Raw genomic sequence first — 22,458 nt, forward strand, 5'->3', positions numbered from 1 at the left:
ACATTAAAAAAAAAAATCAAACTTCAGAAAACTTGATAAAACTAACAGACAAACAAATGGAAATACAGACGTTATTAAATGAACAAACCTTAAGGCTTAGAGACAAGAGTCATGTGTTGTTCTCTACCAATATGGGAATAAACCAAGTCTGCTCCTGGCAGGGGTATTGCGCCAAAAAGCACCTATGACTTCCATAGAAAAGATCCAAAAACCATCGGGAGAAATGATACATGACCCTAAAGGAGTTTTAAAAACATTTTATTCATTCTTTTCTAAGCTGTATAAAATTTTCAAACCAACAAACAGGAATGGACCTGGAAATATTCAGACAACAGTATATATTTATCTAACATATCTATCTACAACATATTTAACAACATATCTATCTACAACATATTTAACAACATATCTATCTACAACATATTTAACAACATATCTATCTACAACATATTTAACAACATATCTATCTACAACATATTTAACAACATATCTATCTACAACATATTTAACAACATATTTAACAGCAACATATTTAACAGCAACATATTTAACAGCAACATATTTAACAGCAACATATTTAACAGCAACATATTTAACAGCAACATATCTAACAGCAACATATCTAACAACCTATCTAACAACCTATCTAACAACCTATCTAACAACATATCTAACAACATATCTAACAACATATCTAACAACATATCTAACAACATATCTAACAACATATCTAACAACATATCTAACAACATATCTAACATTCTATCTAACATCATCCATCATAAATAAAATGTTCTTCCTTTAAGTTAAGCTGATAGGAGCTTCTTCTGTGGTATCTTCTGACTGAAATATAAAAGCATGGGATAACATAAAACTCAGGGATTATACATTTTGTTTTACTCTTAGAATGGTAATCTTTACATAAAGTGGTAAGAATGTAAAGCTCTCTTCCACAGTTGGTGGTGTCAGGGGGGAGTGTAGATAAATTCAAAAACTTTTAGATGTGTCTCTTAGTGAACACCATGTATGAGAACATGGAAAACAGTAGTCACACACACACAGGTTGATCTGGATGCAGACTTGAAGGCTAACCTCTGCTGAAGATTTAAAATCGGTATTAAACCCAAATGTGAACAGTTATTATTGTCCCTGAACCAGGTTTGAACCTTTGACCTCTGCTATGTCTGGCAATATCTCTTCTTGCTGAACCACCTGGGATTCTGGACAGCTCCCTGGACAACTCCATGAACGATCTTGCCTTGAACCTTGAATCCTTTGCTCCTCCCTTGAACTTCCCATTTTAGCCATGCCTTTGCACTTCCTGTTTGTCGGATTATTGTGCTCTCTTCAGCCAATATCTAGCGCTTGTCACCCCTGTTGCTGTCCATATCTCTGCTACCACTTGTTACTGACCTTTTGGCTTGTTTACTTACGTCTACTTGATCCCTACATCCTATATCGGCTACTGAACCCCAGCTTGCTCACCTGCTGGTGGGGTGATCCTGAGGACCGTGACCTGCTACTAACATGCATCAAAACCCATGTCCGCCATCAGAAGCTCTAGGAACACCAGTTAGTGCTTAGACTCCACGCCCCAGGTCAGCTTGTGCCATCTACCAGGGTGACCTGCTGCTGTACCTATCCTGCTGGTCAGTGGGAGCCTCTCTACTGCTATAACTACTGGTCTCCAAGCCTGACTCCTGGCAATGACAATTATACTGCAGCTTACCAATTCTTAGGCCTCATGCACACGAGACGCCGGTGCAAACTCTGCTGAACACATGTTTTTAAAAGCTGAAACCGGCGTTTAGAAATGCCCGTTTTGCCACGTTTGCGTCTAGAAGCGTCTGCAGAGCAGAGAATGACATTTTCCGACCCAGCTTTGGGGCCCCGTATCTCAGGGGCACTTGGTGCTAGGAACCCCAAAATTGTTGTGTTAACACAGTGGATCTAGCACTACAACATATCCAATTTGGGGTTCCTAGCACCAAATGGCCCCGAGATACGTGGCCCCAAAGTCGGGTCGGAAAATATCAAGCACTTCTGCAGCAGAGAATGACATTTTCCGACCTGACTTTGGGGCCCCATATCTCGGGGTCACTTGGTGCTAGGATCCCTATCACTAAGTGGCCCCGAGATATGGGGCCCCAAAGTTGGGTCATAAAATGTTACTTATAAAAACGCAAACACAGCTAAACGCTGGTATCGGCGTTTGGCGTCTGAAACGTGGAAAACGTTTGCGTCTGAACCCATTCTTTTGCTTCTGGAAAAACGAGGTTAAAACACAACTGCCTAAAAAACGAGACTGTGTACATGGACACATAGGACAACATTGAATGAGTTCAGGGGCAGTCAAAAAAGTGTCCAACTGCCTCTGAACATGCGTCTTGTGTGCATGAGGCCTAAGATGTGATGGCTGCATTTGTTTTCTTTTCAGCTTTCTTTGCACCTTGTGATCTAGTCAGCGAGTCTGTTATTTTTCAACAGAACAAGCTGTCCTGCAGCTGTAGCAGTTAGAGGGTTGAGACAAACCATTTACTACTGACAGGGGTGCTTACAATGGTCATTACTGTTTCCCATCATTAGCCTCTAGAGTGATTAGGATGTCTTAAAAAAAAAGTAGCTTCACCCGTAAGAGTTTGGGGTGGCCTGCACAGTCCTGACCTCAACCTGATAGAACCTTCTATGTGTATTGTCGGACCGGCAATTCATTAATAGCCGCGAGTAGTTTAAATGACTTTTTTCCTTTGAAATGTCATTTTGCTGTCAGACTGTTCTAAACACAGGAAACATGCACCCCTTTACAGGCATACTATAGACACCCCCCAGGTACGAAATTTAAAGGGATATTACACTTTTATTGTTTTACTTTAAGCATTATTAAAATCACTGCTCCTGAAAAAACTGCAGTTTTTAAAACTTTTTTGTGCATTGATCCATGTCCCCTGGGGCAGGACCCGGGTCCCCAAACACTTTATGACAATACCATGAATATAAACCTTTAAAATTAGCACTTTTGATTTCTCCCATAGACTTTTAAAGGGTGTTCCGCGGCTTTCGAATTTGCCACGAACACCCCAAATTGTTCGCTGTTCGGCGCACTGGCGACCAGCTGATGTTCGGGTCGAACTCGAAGCTCATCCCTAGTAAACAAGACATTTCCCTGTTCTGCCTCGTGACATGACAGGGATATACGGCTCTCTGTCATCGGGAGCAGTGATCACTGTCATGTCAGTGGTAGCCCATCCCCCCTACAGGTAGAATCACTCCCTAGGACACTTAACCCCTTGATTGCCCCCTAGTGTTTAACCCCTTAGCTGCCAGTGTAATTTATACAGTAATCAGTGGCTATTTATAGCACTGATCGCTGTATAAAAGACAATGGTCCCAAAATAGTGTCAAAAGTGTCTGTCCGCCATAATGTTGCAGTCACGATAAAAATCACAGATCGCCACCATTACTAGTAAAAAAAAAAAAAAAAAAATTTTATAAAAATGCCAAAAATCCACCTCCTATTTTGTAGACACTATACCTTTTGGGCAAACCAATCAATATGCGCTTATTGCGATTTTGTTTACCAAAAATATGTAGAAGAATACATATCGGCCTAAACTGAGGAAAAAAAATTATTTTTTTATATATATTTTTTGGGATATTTATATAGCAAAAAGTAAAAAAAATATTGTTTTTTTTTTTTTTTTTCAAAATTGTCGCTCTTTTTTTTTTTGCACTATAAACAAACACCACAGAGGTGATCAAATACCACCAAAAGAAAGCTCTATTTGTGGGGAAAAAAAAGAGATGTCAATTTTGTTTGGGTACAACGTCACACGACCGCGCAATCGTCAGCTAAAGCGACGCAGTGCCGAATCGCAAAAAAACACTCTGGGCAGGAAGGGGGGTAAAATCTTATGGGGCTGAAGTGGTTAATTTGCACTAAATCTCAGGTTTCTTCATTGTGTCCAATCAGAATCTATAAGGCCATGGTCCATTATCAATTTCATTTACCATTCCCACATCTCCCAATAGATCCTTATGTGTTTTATGTATGTTATTTTTAAAATCCTTACCTTCCATCGCAGGCAGATGATCATGGCACACAACCGGCAGAATATACTGCAGCTCAAGCTGAGGCAGACTAAGCACAACATAAAATATTGCAGCATTAGGACCCCAAAAGAAAAATAAAATAAAACACTGTGGCAGTCTCTTGGGTGACATTATACATGGTAAACACCAGGCCACTTCCTAGAATGAGAAGAAAAATATTGGATCTGATCACATCTTTCATAAATGGAAACGTTTGTCCTGTACAATGAGATTCTACACTAAAACACAGACAGCAAAAAACATAGAAGACCAATACTAAGATATATTTTTTAGCTTCCACATTTCTAACACAATGGTAGAAAGTCTTTTCACCTTCTCATTACATGTTCAATTCTTTTCCTGGCATTGGCACTGCCCCAAACCCACCTCTGTATACCCGCTACTAAGATCTTCTCCTCCTCTGGTGTCCCACATGGTACAGAGCTCCCTGCTGGGTGACACCTCTATAATAATGCAGTGATTGTGACTCTGGTGTCACCTCACTGCCACATAATCCATCCCGGAGCTTCATGTCTGCTCATGTCGGGACTCGCAATCAACACATCTTACATTTACATGGCACTTCCAATTGGGATCCATTCTAAAAGAAAGGAATATTCTAAAGATGACAAGACCCGCACACAGAAGCAGGATATGTGATATTAAAGTGGAGTTCTACCCAAAAATGGAACTTCCACTTGTTGGAATCCCCTCCCCCCCTCCGGTGTCACATTTGGCACCTTTCAGGGGGGAGGAGGGAGCAGATATCTGTATAATATACAGTTATTTGCTCCCACTTCCTGGCATAGATCACCGCGGTGATTGCAGTGACCTGAGACACTTCCAGGGCCTACTCTGTGCTCCCCCGCTGTCTTCTGGGAGACACACGGGTCCGAGAAGACAGCAGGGACCAGTGAGGACGCACAGCGTGACTCCCGCATGCGCAGTAGGGAACCAGGAAGTGAACCTGCAAGGCTTCACTTCCTGATTCCCACACTGAAGATGGCGGCGGCAGCACCCGAGAGCCGACGGACAGATTGGTTTCAGCTGCCGGCATGGCGGGCGTCCTGGACAGGTAAGTGTCCTTATATTAAAGGTCAGCAGCTGCAGAATTTGTAGCTGCTGGCTTTTAATATTTTTTTTTCCAGCAGAACTCCGCTTTAACTAATTAGGAACATTTTACAGTTTATAAAAAAAAAAAAAAAATAATGAAATTCTCACCAACCCTCACTTAAAAAATGTTAAAGTCCATAATAATAAAAGTCCCAACTCATAGCCTATTTTTCTAAACAAGTTTTAAGGGGGATTTTCATTTGCAAATACACTATATTGTCAAAAGTATTAGGACGCCTGCCTTTATACACACATGAACTTTAATGACATCCCAGTCTTCCTCCGTAGGGTTCAATATTGAGTTGGTCCACCCTTTACAGCTATAACAGCTTCAACTCCCCTGGGAAGGCCGTCCACAAGGTTTAGGAGTGTGTCTATGGGAATGTTTGACCATTCTTCCAGAAGAGCATTTCTGAGGTCAGGCACTGATGTGGACGAGAAGGCCTGGCTCGCCACTCTAATTCATCCCAACCCCTGAAAAACAACCCCACACCACAGGATTTGGACCAGTGCACAAATCAAGGCCCATAAAGACATGGATAACGGCGCCGATAGTAAACCACCTGTTGGCACGCAGACACCATGTCAGTGACGCTGCGGGAGGCGTGGCACCGATGCGGCACAGCCAAGCCCATCCCCACCCCAATTGGAAATGGGGAAGGGCAGCCGGATGCATCACAGTTCCTGGAAGGGCCTGGTATGGAGTTTAGGGGGACCCCCATGCATTTTAAAAAATTTGGGTTCAGGGTTCCCCTGTGGGGAAATTTTATCAATGAACTTTTATGTGTATTGCTGGACCAACAATTCATTATAGCCGGCACTAGCGCTAGCACATTTAGAAATGTCATTTTGCTGTCAGACTGTTCTAAACACGGAAAACATGCGCCCCTTTACAGGCATACTATAGACACCCCCCAGGTATGAAATGTAAAGGGATATTACATTATTATTGTTTCACTTTAAGCATTATTAAAATCACTGCTCCCGAAAAAACGGCCGTTTTTAAAACTTCTTTTTGCATTGATCCATGTCCCCTGGGGCAGTACCCAGGTCCCCAAACACTTTTTATGACAATAACTTGCATATAAGCCTTTAAAATGATCACTTTTGATTTCTCCCATAGACTTTTAAAGGGTGTTCCGCGGCTTTCGAATTTGCTGCGTACACCCCAAATTGTTCGCTGTTCGGCGAATGGGCGAACAGCCAATGTTCAGGTCGAACTCATGTTCGACCCGAACATAAAGCCCATCCCTACTGATGAATAGGGTTGTCCCGATACCACTTTTTTTAGGACCGAGTACAAGTACCGATACTTTTTTCAAGTACTCGCTACCGAATACCGATACTTTTTTTATGTCACGTGACAGTGTTTTTTTTTTTTTTTTTTTTTTTTAACAGTGCTTTTTTTGGGGGGGGGAGGGGGTGAACGGTGTATGTGTGTGTTTTTTTTTTTTAATTTACAATTTTTATTTTTTACAATAATTTTTTTTTATTCTTTATTGCAATATGTGTTTTTTTTTTTTTTAATCAGCCCTGTTGGGGGGCTTTGGTGAGATATCAGGGGTCTTAACAGACCTCTGATATCTCCCCCTTGATACAGAGAAAGAGACAGAGGATAGAGATTCCCCAGTCCCTTTCTCTGCAGCCTCAGCTGCACTGAGAATGAATGGAGAGAAGACAGCGGCTCCTCTCCATTCATAAACTGACACATTGTAATCACAGGAGATTACAATGTTTCAGTTATGTGAATGGACAGAGTCAGCTGACTCTATCCATACACAAAGGAAGGAGGACGACGGCGGAACGGAGGGGGAGAACGGAGGGGGACAGAGAAGGAGAGAGGAACGGAGGGGACAGCGGAGAGACACAGAGAAGGAGAGAGGAACGGAGGGGACAGCAGAGAGAGACACAGAGAAGGAGAGGGGAACGGAGGGGACAGCGGAGAGAGACACAGAGAAGGAGAGGAGAACAGAGGGGACAGCGGAGAGACACAGAGAAGGAGAGGGGAACGGAGGGGACAGCGGAGAGACACAGAGTAGGAGAGGAGAACGGAGGGGACAGCGGAGAGACACAGAGAAGGAGAGGAACGGAGGGGACAGCGGAGAGACACAGGGAAGGAGAGAGGAACGGAGGGGACAGCGGAGAGACACAGAGAAGGAGAGAGGAACGGAGGGGACAGCGGAGAGACACAGGGAAGGAGAGGAGAACAGAGGGGACAGCGGAGAGACACAGAGAAGGAGAGGGGAACGGAGGGGACAGCGGAGGTGGACAGAGTAGGAGAGGAGAACGGAGGGGACAGCGGAGAGACACAGAGAAGGAGAGAGGAACGGAGGGGACAGCGGAGAGACACAGGGAAGGAGAGGGGAACGGAGGGGACAGCGGAGGTGGACAGAGTAGGAGAGGAGAACGGAGGGGACAGCGGAGAGACACAGAGAAGGAGAGAGGAACGGAGGGGACTGCGGAGAGACACAGAGAAGGAGAGGGGAACGGAGGGGACAGCGGAGGTGGACAGAGTAGGAGAGGAGAACGGAGGGGACAGCGGAGAGACACAGAGAAGGAGAGAGGAACGGAGGGGACAGCGGAGAGACACAGGGAAGGAGAGAGGAACGGAGGGGACTGCGGAGAGACACAGAGAAGGAGAGAGGAACGGAGGGGACAGCGGAGGTGGACAGAGTAGGAGAGGAGAACAGAGGGGACAGCGGAGAGACACAGAGAAGGAGAGAGGAACGGAGGGGACAGCGGAGAGACACAGGGAAGGAGAGAGGAACGGAGGGGACTGCGGAGAGACACAGAGAAGGAGAGAGGAACGGAGGGGACAGCGGAGGTGGACAGAGTAGGAGAGGAGAACGGAGGGGACAGCGGAGAGAGACAGAGAAGGAGAGAGGAACGGAGGGGACAGCGGAGAGACACAGGGAAGGAGAGAGGAACGAAGGGGACTGCGGAGAGACACAGAGAAGGAGAGAGGAACGGAGGGGACAGCGGAGGTGGACAGAGTAGGAGAGGAGAACAGAGGGGACAGCGGAGAGACACAGAGAAGGAGAGAGGAACGGAGGGGACTGCGGAGAGACACAGAGAAGGAGAGAGGAACGGAGGGGACTGCGGAGAGACACAGAGAAGGAGAGAGGAACGGAGGGGACTGCGGAGAGACACAGAGAAGGAGAGAGGAACGGAGGGGACAGCGGAGGTGGACAGAGTAGGAGAGGAGAACGGAGGGGACAGCGGAGAGACACAGAGAAGGAGAGGAGAACAGAGGGGACAGCGGAGAGACACAGAGAAGAAGGAGAGGGGAACGGAGGGGACAGCGGAGAGACACAGAGAAGAAGAGAGGAACGGAGGGGGACAGAGGAAAGGAGGGGGCATGGAGGAGGATGCAGTGACAATCAGCGGTGACCGATCACCGCTGTATGTCACTAAAGCAGCTGAAAGCCGCTGGGGGAGAATCTTGTAACTCCCCCACGCGCCGATCACAGCTGACTTCCAGGTATCGGGGGAAGCATTGGGAGCATTTGCCCGAGTACAAGTATCGGGACAACCCTAATTAAAATAACCATAAATGCAATATGTTCATACAATTAAATAAATATACAAAGTGCTGGTGTGCATAAACAAGTGAACACGTGACTAATACAATAAAAGTGCTGTTGTGCCAGTGAAGGAATCCGTTTTGGCTCAGGTGGGCTTTTCAATGAATAAACACTCTGTGCGTGCCTTATTCGTGCTCCTATAATGATTGCACTCACCAGATCCTCCACCCTCTCTTGGGGTCTCACACATCCACAGTATATGCCACTGTGTAGCAGTATAGGATAGCTCCGTCTTTATTGTTGGCTATGGCGAGATTCCATTATAGAAAGAGAAGAGAGGGAGCCCACATAGCGTAATACTGTATAAAAACCTGGTTTATTGGTGTATACGTTTAACCACTTCAGCCCTGGAAGGATTTACCCCCTTCCTGACCAGAGCACTTTTTACAATTTGGCACTGCGTCGCTTTAACTGCTAATTGCGCGGTCATGCAATGCTGTACCCAAACAAAATTTGCGTCCTTTTCTTCCCACAAATAGAGCTTTCTTTTGATGGTATTTGATCACCTCTACGGTTTTTATTTTTTGCGCTATAAACGGAAAAAGACCGAAAACTTTGAAAAAAAAAAAGATATTTTCTACTTTTTGTTATAAAAAAAATCCAATAAACTCAATTTTAGTCATACATTTAGGCCAAAATGTATTCAGCCACATGTCTTTGGTAAAAAAAAATGTCAATAAGCGTATATTTATTGGTTTGCGCAAAAGTTATAGTGCCTACAAACTAGGGTACATTTTCTGGAATTTACACAGCTTTTAGTTTATGACTGCCTATGTCATTTCTTGAGGTGCTAAAATGGTAGGGCGATACAAAACCCCCGAAATGACCCCATTTTGGAAAGTAGACACCCCAAGGAAATTGCTGAGAGGCATGTTGAGCCCATTGAATATTATTTTTTGTCCCAAGTGATTGAATAATGACAAAAAAAAAAAAAAAAAAATTACAAAAAGTTGTCACTAAATGATATATTGCTCACACAGGCCATGGGCATATATGGAATTGCAGCCCAAAATATATTCTGCTGCTTCTCCTGAGTACGGGGATACCACGTGTGGGACTTTTTGGGAGCCTAGCCATGTACGGGGCCCCGAAAACCAATCACCGCCTTCAGGATTTCTAGGGGCGTAAATTTTTGATTTTACTCCTCACTACCTATCAGTTTTGAAGGCCATAAAAATGCCCAGATGGCATAAAACCCCCCCAAATGACCCCATTTTGGAAACTAGACACCCCAAGCTATTTGCTTTGAGGCATGTTGAGTTCATGAAATATTTTATATTTTGACACAAGTTGCGGGAATGTGACAAATTTGATTTTTTTTTTTTTTTTTGCACAAAGCTGTCACTAAATGATATATTGCTCACACAGGCCATGGGCATATGTGGAATTTCACCCCAAAATACATTCTTCTACTGCTTCTCCTGAGTACGGGGATACCACATTTGTGAGACTTTTTGGGAGCCTAGCTGCGTACGGGACCCCGAAAACCAATCACCGCCTTCAGGATTTCTAAGGGTGTACATTTTTGTTTTCACTCTTCACTGCCTATCACAGTTTCGGAGGCCATGGAATGCCAAGGTGGCACAAACCCCCCCAAATGACCCCATTTTGGAAAGTAGACACCCCAAGCTATTTGCTGAGAGGCATGGTGAGTATTTTGCAGCTCTCGTTTGTTTTTGAAAATGAAGAAAGACAAGAAAAAATATTTTTTTTTCTTTTTTCAAAACTTTGTGACAAAAAGTGAGGTCTGCAAAATACTCACTATACCTCTCAGCAAATAGCTTGGGGTGTCTACTTTCCAAAATGGGGTCATTTGGGGGGTTTTGTGCCACCTGGGCATTCCATGGCCTCCGAAACTGTGATAGGCAGTGAAGAGTGAAATAAATTTACGCCCTGAAGGCGGTGCTTGGTTTTCGGGGTCCTGTACGCGGCTAGGCTCCCAAAAAGTCTCACACATGTGGTATCCCCATACTCAGGAGAAGCAACAGAATGTATTTTGGGGTGTAATTTCACATATTCCCATGGCATGTTTGAGCAATATATCATTTAGTGACAACTTTGTGCAAAAAAAAAAATAGAAAAAAAATTTGTCTCTTTCCCGCAACTTGTGTCACAATATAAAATATTCCATGGACTCGACATGCCTCTCAGCAAATAGCTTGGGGTGTCTACTTTGCAAAATGGGGTCATTTGGGGGGGTTTTGAACTGTCCTGGCATTTTATGCACAACATTTAGAAGCTTATGTCACACATCACCCACTCTTCTAACCACTTGAAGACAAAGCCCTTTCTGACACTTTTTGTTTACATGAAAAACATTTTTTTTTTTGCAAGAAAATTACTTTGAACCCCCAAACATATTTTTTTAAAGCAAATGCCCTACAGATTAAAATCGTGGGTGTTTTTTTTTTTCTTTTACACACAGTATTTGCGCAGCGATTTTTCAAACGCATTTTTGGGGAAGAAAAAGGCCCAATTTTTCTGCCCCCGATTTACAGGGGCGCGTAATTAAAATTTTTGATCTAATATTTCACAGCAGGGCCCGTTCCAGCACCCACCAAGAGTAACTGTGAGGGCTTACAGTGTTCTGGTACCACCAACACCTAAGGCCCAATTTTCCGCAGAGTATATATGGCAGGCCGTATTGTATATACAGGCGGTCCCCTATTTTCAAACATTCAACTTACAAACGACTCCTACTTACAAACGGAAGGAGACAACAGGAAGTGAGAGGAAATCTACCCCTAGGAAGGGAAATTCTCTCCTGTAAAAGTTAATATGGGAAAAAGGTGTCTCCTCCACTGATTTATCAACAATCCTTGTTTCCCTAATAACCCAAAATTCTCAAAATCCAATTGTCATTGGGACAGAAAGTAAGGTGAAATCTTCTAAATAGGAGTACAGACAAAAAACAAATGTTACAGGGGTGATGATAACCCTTCCCTATGTTATCCAAAAAGCTTAAAAATAGATTTTTTGGCTGTAGCTAAACTTTAAAAATGTACCTGTTCCAAATTACAAACAGATTCAACTTAAGAACAAACCTACAGTCCCTATCTTGTTTGTAACCCGGGGACCGCCTGTATACTGCTGTTCAGAGTATATAGGGCCTGGGGGCCTCATACCTTTTCTTTTTTTAATTTGGGTGCGGAGTTCCCTTAATATCCATACCAGACCCAAAGGGCCTGGTAATGGGCTGGGGGGTACCCATGCCGTTTTTCTCAATGATTTTCATCCATATTGCCAGGACCCGACATTACATTACAGCCAAAAGCAGTTTTAAATGACTTTTTCCTTTAGAAATGTCATTTTGTACAGGGACTGTTCTAAGCACAGGAAACGCGCGCCCCTTTACAGGCATACTATAGACAATTCCCAGGTACAATATTTAAAGGAATATTTCACTTTTATTGGTTCACTTTAAGCATCATTAAAATCACTTCTCCTGAAAAAACAACCAATTTAAAAAACTTTCTTTTCCATTGATACATGTCCCCTGTCTACCCTTTTTATGACAATAACTTGCATATATTAGCCTTTAAAATTAGCACTTTTGATTTTTCACGTTTAAGTCCCATAGACTTAAACGGTGTTCGCACAAATTGTTTGCCTGTTCGCATGTTCTGCCGCGAACCAAACCAGGGGTGTTCGGCTCATCCCTATTCATAACAAATGATCCGAAAAACGAAAAAAAAAAAAAGGAAACAAAAGCAAATTTTTAGACAGTGCACGTGTCTACTTGGTCACTTGAAGATACATGCAAAGGAGGTGACTGCTCTCCATTCTTGAGAAAAATCGGTTCTTTATTTCATAAAATCCACATCAGAACCCAGATGGACACGATACACGAGGACAAGAATAACATGGTTAACACATTTCACAAACAAATTTGCTTCGTTATAACCATTGATGAGGCGCCACTGATATGCGAGACTTATTCCCGATAGAAAGAGGAATTCTTCAAGCTCGCCCCCCTCCCCCCCCAACACACCTCATAATACGGTGTGCGGACTTCGCTTATTCCTTGACAATTAGAACTTAAAACCCAACTCCGGGCACAAGAAAAAAAAAAAGTCTCGGGGGATGCAGAAGACACAGAGGGGTTGAGTTACTAAAATAGGAGATTGCAAAATCTGGTGCAGCTGTGCATGGTAAGCAATCAGTTTCTAACTTCAGCTTCTTCAGTCATATTTTCATCTTTCCATCTATTAAATCTTCTGCCCTTGTTTTAGTTGTTTTAACTTTGGATAGTAAAACATTTATTTTTTCTGCCAGTAAATCCCTTATACAGCCCACTTCTCATCTCTTGTCTGGTCATTAGCCTAGGCTTATGACTTCATGCACAGCTCTCTCTATCTCACGAGAGTTTACCAGGAGGGGAGGGGGGATGCGTCATAAGAGGGCCAATGAGAGCTGCAGGGCTGGCGGTGTTCCTCTGTGTGTCTGTGTAAATCCAGGAAGTGAACAGCCAGCAGCTTCCGCTGCCCACAGTTAAAATGGTTATAACCAGACTCAGTGGAGGGAGATTTCTGCAGCATATTTGGCAAGTACAGAATGACAGTGTATATAAAATATGTAAAGTGGTTGGAGGGAAGCTTCAGAATGGCAAAGATGTTTTTTTAAATTACAAGTTATGTGAGCAGACTGCAGTTCCTCTTTAGGATTTGACAAAAAACCTGGAAGGCTCCCATGCATAGCGGCAGCAGATTTAGCACTCTCCAGTTTTAGTAAAACCCCCCCCCGTATTACTTACCTAACTCCCCACCCCGGCCGGCTCCGACACTCCTCTCACCCTGCACTGTATGTGGGTGAGGCTGAAGTACAGCGGAATGTAGGTTACAGAGGAACATTGGCATTGATAGTAGTTAGGCCCTCCATGCACACCGGGTGTTTGGTCCTGGTGCATGGGGGGCTCCGGCATTTAGCTGTGGGCACAAGTGCCCCGTTGAGCCCAGCTGCTGCCTGTCCAAATCAATGCCGGTCTGACAGCTGTTGCAGCTGAATGGTGCACCTATCTGTACATTTAGGGCAGTGTATGCCCGGAGAGGTCCGAATTCCGGGCATTCCTTCCTGGGCACATCACGCCCTAAACATTTGTACAGCTGAGCGGGAGAAGACTCTCAGTGTTTGACAAGCTGCTGGCAGCAGGACAAGACACTTGTGCCCTCCACCCGCAGCTAAACGCCATCGCCCCCATGTGCCAGGGCTAAATGCCCAGTGTGCCTCACTATAACAATGGGATATCGCCAGCTCTTAATATTTCTTTACTGAAGGTGACGGTCCCTGCCCTGCAAACCAACATTCTCTTATGGCAACCTACCCATTTAGATTCCTTGAAAATGAAAGTGACCCCCAAATATAGTTCTTTATACTCTGCCAACTACATTCACACTTTTTGAAACTCAGAGACTTAACCAGTTCAGGTCCGTCCCATAGCCGTTTTTCTGCTACAGGGCGGCACCTGTAGCCCGGCTCTACCAGGTAGGGGGCGTGCATCCGCTGATGATCGAGGAGAGACATAACGGCGGTCTGTCTATGTAAACAAGGCAGATCGCCGTTCTGTCAGTAGGGAAAGCGTGGATCCCGTGTTCCTGCAAAGCAGAGACTACGATCCATGTCTTCCCTTAGTAAAAGCACCTCCCCCACAGTTTAGAAAAACACTGGCTAGGCACACATTTAACCCTTTGATCGCCCACTGATGTTTAACCCCTTCCCAGCCAGCGTCATTAGTACAGTGACAGTGTATATTTTAAGCACTGATCACTGTATTAGTGTCCCTGGTCCCCAAAAAGTGTCAGTGTCCAAATTTGTCTGCCTAAATATCGCAGTCGCTGATCACCGCCATTGCTAGTAAAAAAGAAAGAAATAAATGAATATCTCATAGTTTGTAGATGCTATAACGTTTGTGCAAACCAATCAATATTCACTTATTGGGGGTTTTTTTACCACAAAACATGTAGCAGAATACATATTGGCCTAAATTGATGAAGAAACTGACCCAAATAAAATTTGTCATATTTTTTTCCCCACAAATGGAGCTTTCTTTTGGTTGTAATTTGATCACCTCTGCGGTATCTAGTTTTTGCGATATAAACAAAGAAAGATTGAATGAATAAGTATGTATGTATTTTTTTCTTTTACTTTCTGCTATAAAACATATACAATGAAAAAAAAAATTGAAAAAAAAAAAAAAAAAAAAAAAAAAAAAAATCAAATTTCTTCATCAATTTAGGCCAATGTGTATTCTGCTACATATATTTGGTGGTAAAATAAAACCCCAATAAGCGTTTAAATTGATTGTTTTTCTCAAACGTTACAGCGTCTACAAACTATGCAATATTTTTATTTCTTTTTTATTTTACAGGGAGACACTCACTACTTTACATTGTAGCAAAGTGTCATTTCTTCAGTGTTGCCACGAAAAGACAGAAATAAAGATTTACAAAAATGTGAGGGGTGTACTTACTTTTGTGAGTAGCCAGCAGTTACCGTAAAACTCCCGCTGCATGCTAGCGATCGGGAGCTTTTCCGATCATGTGACCGCTGTGAACTTGTGTTCTGAGTAGAGAAGAAATGGAGGTGGATTGGGGGAGCCTGTATGTTTAGTACAGAGAGTGGGGGAGGGGAGAGTGTGCTGGGTAAGTGAATCCCAAACTGTACAACAAAATCCTCCTTGGCATCCACACGGATCTGTGAAAGTGCACTGAAGGCGTAAACTGAGGGGGGGGGGGGTGATCTTTAAAGCCTGTATATGAAAAAAATAAAAATAATGAGAATCCAATTCATCACAAAAGAAAAACAGTAAATTTTATCCACAAGTGATATTTTTTAGTCTGGAGGAAAAAAAAAAAAACTTTTTTTAAAGGAATATCCTGAATCCTCCATTTCAGTCAGTAGATGGCGCTCTCCTCAGTGCTTCTGTTTGAAATTTACAATTCTAGAAGTGAATGAATCAGAGCACGAGAGGCCTCCAGAGGGCCCCCCAGCGCGCAAGGGCCACCCCCCACCTACAGAGTGCAAGGGCCCCCAGCCCCAACCTCCAGAGGGCCCCCGTTACGATCTACAGAGTGCAAGGGCCCCCATTACGATCTACAGAGTGCAAGGGCCCCCGTTACGATCTACAGAGTGCAAGGGCCCCCAGCCCCACCTCCAGAACAATGACTCCAGAAAAGGGGAGTTTAGGTAAAACTAAGACCTAAGACTTTTACATGAAGGAAGGATGGGCCCCCCATGTCCTCACTGCTGTACACCGCTCAGACTGGAGTGGTGATCAGGCGATAGTCGGGCTGTACCCTTGTGTGATGACATCATAAGATTTCTGGTCCCCAGCCCCGCCCACTCTCCTGGGCTGCTTACCTGCTAGATATCTGCATAAGGAACGGGGTCACTGGCGAGTATTTGCTGTGGTTGGGCGGTGAGCGAGGGCAGATGGGGCACCTTCTCCCAGTGCATTGGGTTTCTGCTGAGCTCTATGCTGCAGAGACACAAAGAGAAACGCATGACTGAGGAAATGCACCGTAACCATGGAGACCGCGGTGACACCGGAATCCATCAATAGACAAATACACAGAGAACACTCACACAGCTCAATTGTTATACCTGTCAGAGGCCGACACCCCAAAGATCCCCCGTCCCTGCTCTGCGGTGGAGACCGACTACATTTTCCTATAGATAATGTGCCACTGCCCCGCCTCCTGCCCCCTCCAGACTACAGGCAAGGCCCACACTGAGCCCACGCCTACCTGTGTCCCTGCCCGCCTCCTGCTCCCTCCACACTACAGGCAAAGTCCACACTGAGCCCCTCCTTCCTGTGCCCCTGCCCCGCCTCCTGCCCCCCTCCACACTACAGGCAAAGTCCACACTGAGCCCCTCCTTCCTGTGCCACTGCCCCGCCTCCTTCCCCCTCCAGACTACAGGCAAGTCCCACACTGAGCCCCTCCTTCCTGTGCCACTGCCCCGCCTTCTTCCCCCTCCAGACTACAGGGCAAGTCCCACACTGAGCCCACGCCTACCTGTGCCACTGCTCCGCCTCCTGACCCCTCCAGACTACAGGCAAGGCCCACACTGAGCCCCCGCCTACCTGTGTCACTGCCCCGCCTCCTGCTCCCTCCACACTACAGGCAAGGCCCACACTGAGCCCCAAGCCTCTCTCCCTTATAAAATACGTGACATGCAGTGGTAAGACATCGCCGCTGAAGATGTCCACGATGAAACGCGTGCGGCGTCACTACGCACATCACGTGACTTCCAGGAAGCTGAGCAAGTGGGTGGAATGCAACCAGAGTGCATGCTGTCCAGCTACAGCTTGGTTGCCTATGCTTTATACCGGCAAGTGCAGCCCCTATGGGACTAGGCATTACGCTGCATGAACTGCATTTTTTTGTTTTTATACTTTTTAAATAATCTTTTAATAAATGGAAGTTTTGGTTATACTGCACTATGGGAGCCAATTTCTCTTTTTTATGAGGATCATGAAAATTACATCTATCATAACCTGGATATCCCAAGGCTGCTCGAGGAACTGTAGGGGTAGTAGGATCTGGTGAGTGGGGACCCTTGAGGAGGAGCACGCAAGTCACCTGTGAAGATTCTGTGATCACTAAAGTCACCTGCTACAATTCCTCTAAACACGAACAGTCACCTTCATTGGGATGAATGCACCTATGTGTTCTTTGTACACGGTGCGATAAACTGCATCTTGGTGTAATTTTTAATTTTGGTGCTATTTTTGCATTTTTTTCTGTTTTTGGTGCAATTTTTTTTGCATTTTTTTTTGCATTTTGGGTTTATATACACCTTCATTTGATGATTGGGACACTATATGTGTACACTTATATGTTTTTGTATATGGTGCGATAATTACATTTTGGTGCGATTTTTTTTTTTTTGCACTTTCAGTTGGATTTGGTTTTTGGGTTCACTCACATCCTGTATTTTGGGTTTGGACACTATACGCACTGTTACAAGCAGAGGATCACTATACTATCATGATATTCATGTCTGGATGTTTTATACACTAATTTGTAAGCCATTATATTTTTGGTGATAACCTCTCCTGTGTTGGATTGGTGTCCACACCTAGAGGGTTTTAGTACTCACCTACTGGGGTAGGTGAGGTATGATAACTATTACACTATCACCTTTATGGTAACTGGTTTGTTATAATTTATTCCACAATAACACTGTGTATTTTAATATTTAGCCACTATAGAGTGATTTGGTAGAGCACTATTTGACATATAGGTAGCGTCACTCGCCCCTTCACATCTCCTTTCTTTCTATATTCTAGAGCCCTCTTTTGGGAGTTTTTGGGGAGGCTGCAACCTTCACACACGTCCTAAGCGCAGACCTTCCTAATTAATTTGCTATAACTTTTGCGCAAACCATCAATAAACGCTTATTGGGATTTTTTTTTTAACCAAAAATATGTAGCAGAATACATATTGGTCTAAATTCATGAAGAGAGATATATATATATATATATATATATATATATATATATATATATATATATATATATATATATATATATATATATATATATATATATATAAATGATATGTTTTATAGCAGAAAGTAAAAAATGTTTTTTATTCAAAATTGTCGCTCTTTTTTTCGTTTAGCGCAAAAAATAAAAACTCACAGAGGTGATCAAATACCACCAAAAGAAATCTCTGTGGGGGGAAAAAAGACATTTTATTTGGGTACAGCGTCGCACGACCGCGCAATTGTCAGTTAAAGTGCCGTATGGCAAAAAATGGCCTGGTCACAAAGGGGGTAAAACCTTCCGTAGCTGAAGTGGGTGTAAACCCTTAGCTTTTTAAAGCACAGATTTTTGGACGTCCGGTAAGGAGTTTGGAGTGTCTCAGCCGAGGCGATTGACTTGGTGTAATTTTTCGATGGGTATTAATAGGAGATGCGCAGCGAACGTATTCTAAGAGATGAGTGTAAAAGAAGATTGGATTTAGAGGAAGGAGGAAGTTGATGGACAGACGATGCCTGAGCTTCGGTTATACAGAGACATTACTGAACTTGTTATACTGGAGTTTGGTCACTTTTATCATTGAAAACAATAACCTGATAGCAGTTTTAAAAAGGTAAGTTCACCTTTTCACAAAAAGAAGATAAAATGAGAAGGTGAGCGGACTCCAAATATCCCGGCCACCCCTTTGGACCCCACTGCATATAAGAGACGTGATGCCCCGGTGTGGTGTTATGTACCCCATAATACTCAGCTCCAGACTGAGGCTCCATCATCATGCCTGCAATGGAAAGTCAATCCAATAAGTATTACAGCGCTGCCCTAATATAAACTCATAGCACATAGTTCTAGGCTCCTATACAGTTCAGAAAGTCCAAAAAATATCATCTGTGTTCAAACAAATGGTGACAAAGTGCTCGGTGCTTATTCCATGTAAATAGGGGACTTCTGTGCTCACAGACGTGACTCCTTCCCTATGACCCCCCCCCCCCCCTACTCACCAACATTCGAGGTACAGTGAGGGGAAAAAAAGAAGGTATTTGAACCCCTGCTGATTTTGTACGTTTGCCCACTGACAAAGAAATGATCAGTCTATCATTTTGATGGTCGGTTTATTTTATCAGAGAGAAACAGAATAACAAAAATATCCAGGAAAAACGCATTTCAAAAAAGTTATGAATCGATTTGCATTTTAATGAGTGAAATAAGTATTTGACCCCCGATCAGCAAGATTTCTGGCTCCCAGGTGTCTTCTATACAGGTAATGAGCTGAGATTAGGAACACTCTCTTAAAGGGAGTTCTCCTAATCTCAGCTTGTTACCTGTATAGAAGACACCTGTCCACAGAAGCCATCAGTCAGATTCCAATCTCTCCACCATGGCCAAGACCAAAGATCTGTCCAAGGATGTCAGGGACAAGATTGTAGACCTACACAAGGCTGGAATGGGCTACAAGACCATCGCCAAGCAGCTTGGTGAGAGGGTGACAACAGTTGGTGCGATTATTCGCAAATGGAAGAAACACAAAATAACTGTCAATCTCTCTCGGTCTGGGGCTCCATGGAAGATCTCACCTGCTGGAGGTTCAATGATCATGAGAACGGTGAAGAATCAGCCCAGAACTACATGGGAGAAACTTGTCAATGATCTCAGCTGGGACCAAAGTCACCAAGAAAACAATCGGTAACACACTACACCGTGAAGGACTGAAATTCTGCAGCCCCCGTAAGGTCCCCCTGCCTAGGAAAGCACATGTACAGGTCCGTCTGAAGTTTGCTAATGAACATCTGAATGATTCAGAGGAGAACTGGGTGAAAGTGTTGTGGTCAGATGAGACCCAAATTCAGCTCTTTGACATCAACTCAACTCGCCGTGTTTGGAGAAGGAGGAATGCTGCCTATGACCCCAAGAACACCATCCCCCACTGTCATACATGGAGGTGGAAACATTATGCTTTGGGGGTATTTTTCTGCTAAGGGGACAGGACAACTTCACTGCATCAAAGGGACGATGGAGGAGGCCATGTACCGTCAAATCTTGGGCGAGAACCTCCTTCCCTAAGCCAGGGCATTAAAAATGGGTTGTGGATGGGTATTTCAGCATGACAATAACCCAAAACACACGGCCAAGGCAACAAAGGAGTGGATCAAGAAGAAGTACATTAAGGTCCCGGAGTGGCCTAGCCAGTCTCCAGAGAGTGTGCGAATAGAAGGGGAGAAGAGAGAGTGTGCGAATAGAAGGGGAGAAGAGAGAGTGTGCGAATAGAAGGGGAGAAGAGAAAGTGAGAGAGACAGAGGGAGAGCGAGAGACCGTGAAATCGTGAAAACAATATAATCCAAATTCAAGTGATCCGATTCACCACCATAAGAGTACAGAGGTAACAACACCCGGTGTGATATATAATTGAGGCAGCCGGTATCCTCTAACCACAGGAGGAAGGATATGGCAGCTCAGTAGATGGAGTAGAAGGATATATTCCCATCAAGGAGATGTAATAGAATAAGATAGAATAAGACATCCACAGTGTAAGTCCGTATAATACCGTTTAAAAAAAAAAAAAAAAAAAAAAAAGGGGGATTACTGCACTGAAGAGGTAGATGGGGGGGGGGGTGTATACCTTGTTGGGGGGAGGGGCTATTTGGAGACCGCCCTCTGACTCCTCATCTGTCCGTCCGGTGGAGTTGGATTGTTGCCTTTTATCCTGCCAGAGAGAAAAAACACAGGAACAAAAACGTTATTTCTCCTCCTACAACACAACACAACACCGGATCCCTCGCCCCCGATACAACACAACACAAGGATCCCTCGCCCCCGATACAACACGACACCGGATACCTCGCCCCCGATACAACACAACACAAGGATCCCTCGCCCCCGATGTAACACGACACCGGATCCCTCGCCCCCGATACAACACGACACCGGATCCCTCGCCCCCGATACAACACGACACCGGATCCCTCGCCCCCGATACAACACGACACCGGATCCCTCGCCCCCGATACAACACGACACCGGATCCCTCGCCCCCGATACAACACGACACCGGATCCCTCGCCCCCGATACAACACCTCATCCCTCACCCCCTCTGAACACCTTTGGGATGAATTAGAGCGGAGACTGCGAGCCAGACCTTCTTGTCCAACATCAGTGCCTGACCTCACAAATGCTCTTCTGGAAGAATGGTCAAACATTCCCATAGACACCCTCCTAAACCTTGTGGACAAGACATTTCCCTGTTCTACCTCGTGACATGACAGGGATATACGGCTCTCTGTCATCGGGAGCAGTGATCACTGTCATGTCAGTGGTAGCCCATCCCCCCTACAGTTATGCCCTGTACACACGATAGGATTTTCCAACAACAAAATCCATGGATTTTTTCCGACGGATCTTGGCTCAAACTTGTCTTGCACACGGTCACACAAAATTGGTTGGAAATTCCGAACGTCAAGAACGCGGTGACATACAACACGTACGACGAGCCGAGAAAAATGAAGTTCAATAGCCAGTGCGGCTCTTCTGCTTGATTCCGAGCATGCGTGGAACTTTAAGGTGTAGAAATGTCTCTATTCTCCTCCTAATAATTGAACTCTACTTTTGGTTTAACACTACTCCTATGTAGAGGTATTAAGATGTCAAAATATAAGATAGAAATATAGATGAAGTGAAGCTGAAAAACCCGGTGTTATACCCTCTGACTTATAGGGTCAAGCCCTAGGCCAGAAAGATTTATGTAGTGGTGTTACTCTCCTTGGAAAAAGTGATAAACTCGGATTTCAAACCAGCTCAAAAATCAAAGGATCTGGTGTAAGGTGTGTGTTGCACCCCCTGCCTGTCACAAAGCTAGTGGATGTGTGCAAATGGTGCAATTTATTGTTCCTAGTAATATAAAATTGTGCAATAAACTAAAAATAAAAATGTATGCCAAAAATCACAAATAAAATGAGTGTGTTACACCCTCTGGTGGGTGTCAAAGTGATGGATTGCACCCATGCAATAATCATGCAGCAAACAATTTTATGTTCCTAGTGATATATATAATTGTGTGATGGACTAGAAAATAAAAATGTACGCCAAAACCCACAAATTGAATAGATGTGTTACCCCCTCTGGTGGGTGTCAAAGTGATGAGTCGCACCCATAAAATAATCATGCAGCAAACATATAATGAAACAAAGAATAATGAT

At 44.2% G+C, this 22,458-nt stretch overlaps 1 long non-coding RNA gene across 1 annotated transcript; it reads right to left on the reverse strand.

Moving 5' to 3' along the window:
• Positions 1-244: 244 nt before the first annotated feature.
• On the reverse strand, positions 245-20,994 carry LOC141126705 (uncharacterized). Its single transcript, XR_012241439.1, has 5 exons — positions 20,885-20,994; positions 16,143-16,260; positions 15,253-15,531; positions 4,071-4,248; positions 245-843 (listed from the first exon to the last, which is right to left on the reverse strand). It is a non-coding gene; the product is annotated as an uncharacterized lncRNA (long non-coding RNA).
• Between the last annotated feature and the right edge of the window lie 1,464 nt (positions 20,995-22,458).

The sequence above is a fragment of the Aquarana catesbeiana genome, linkage group LG02 (genome assembly GCF_042186555.1).
Source record: "Aquarana catesbeiana isolate 2022-GZ linkage group LG02, ASM4218655v1, whole genome shotgun sequence".
Taxonomy (NCBI): Eukaryota; Metazoa; Chordata; class Amphibia; order Anura; family Ranidae; genus Aquarana; species Aquarana catesbeiana.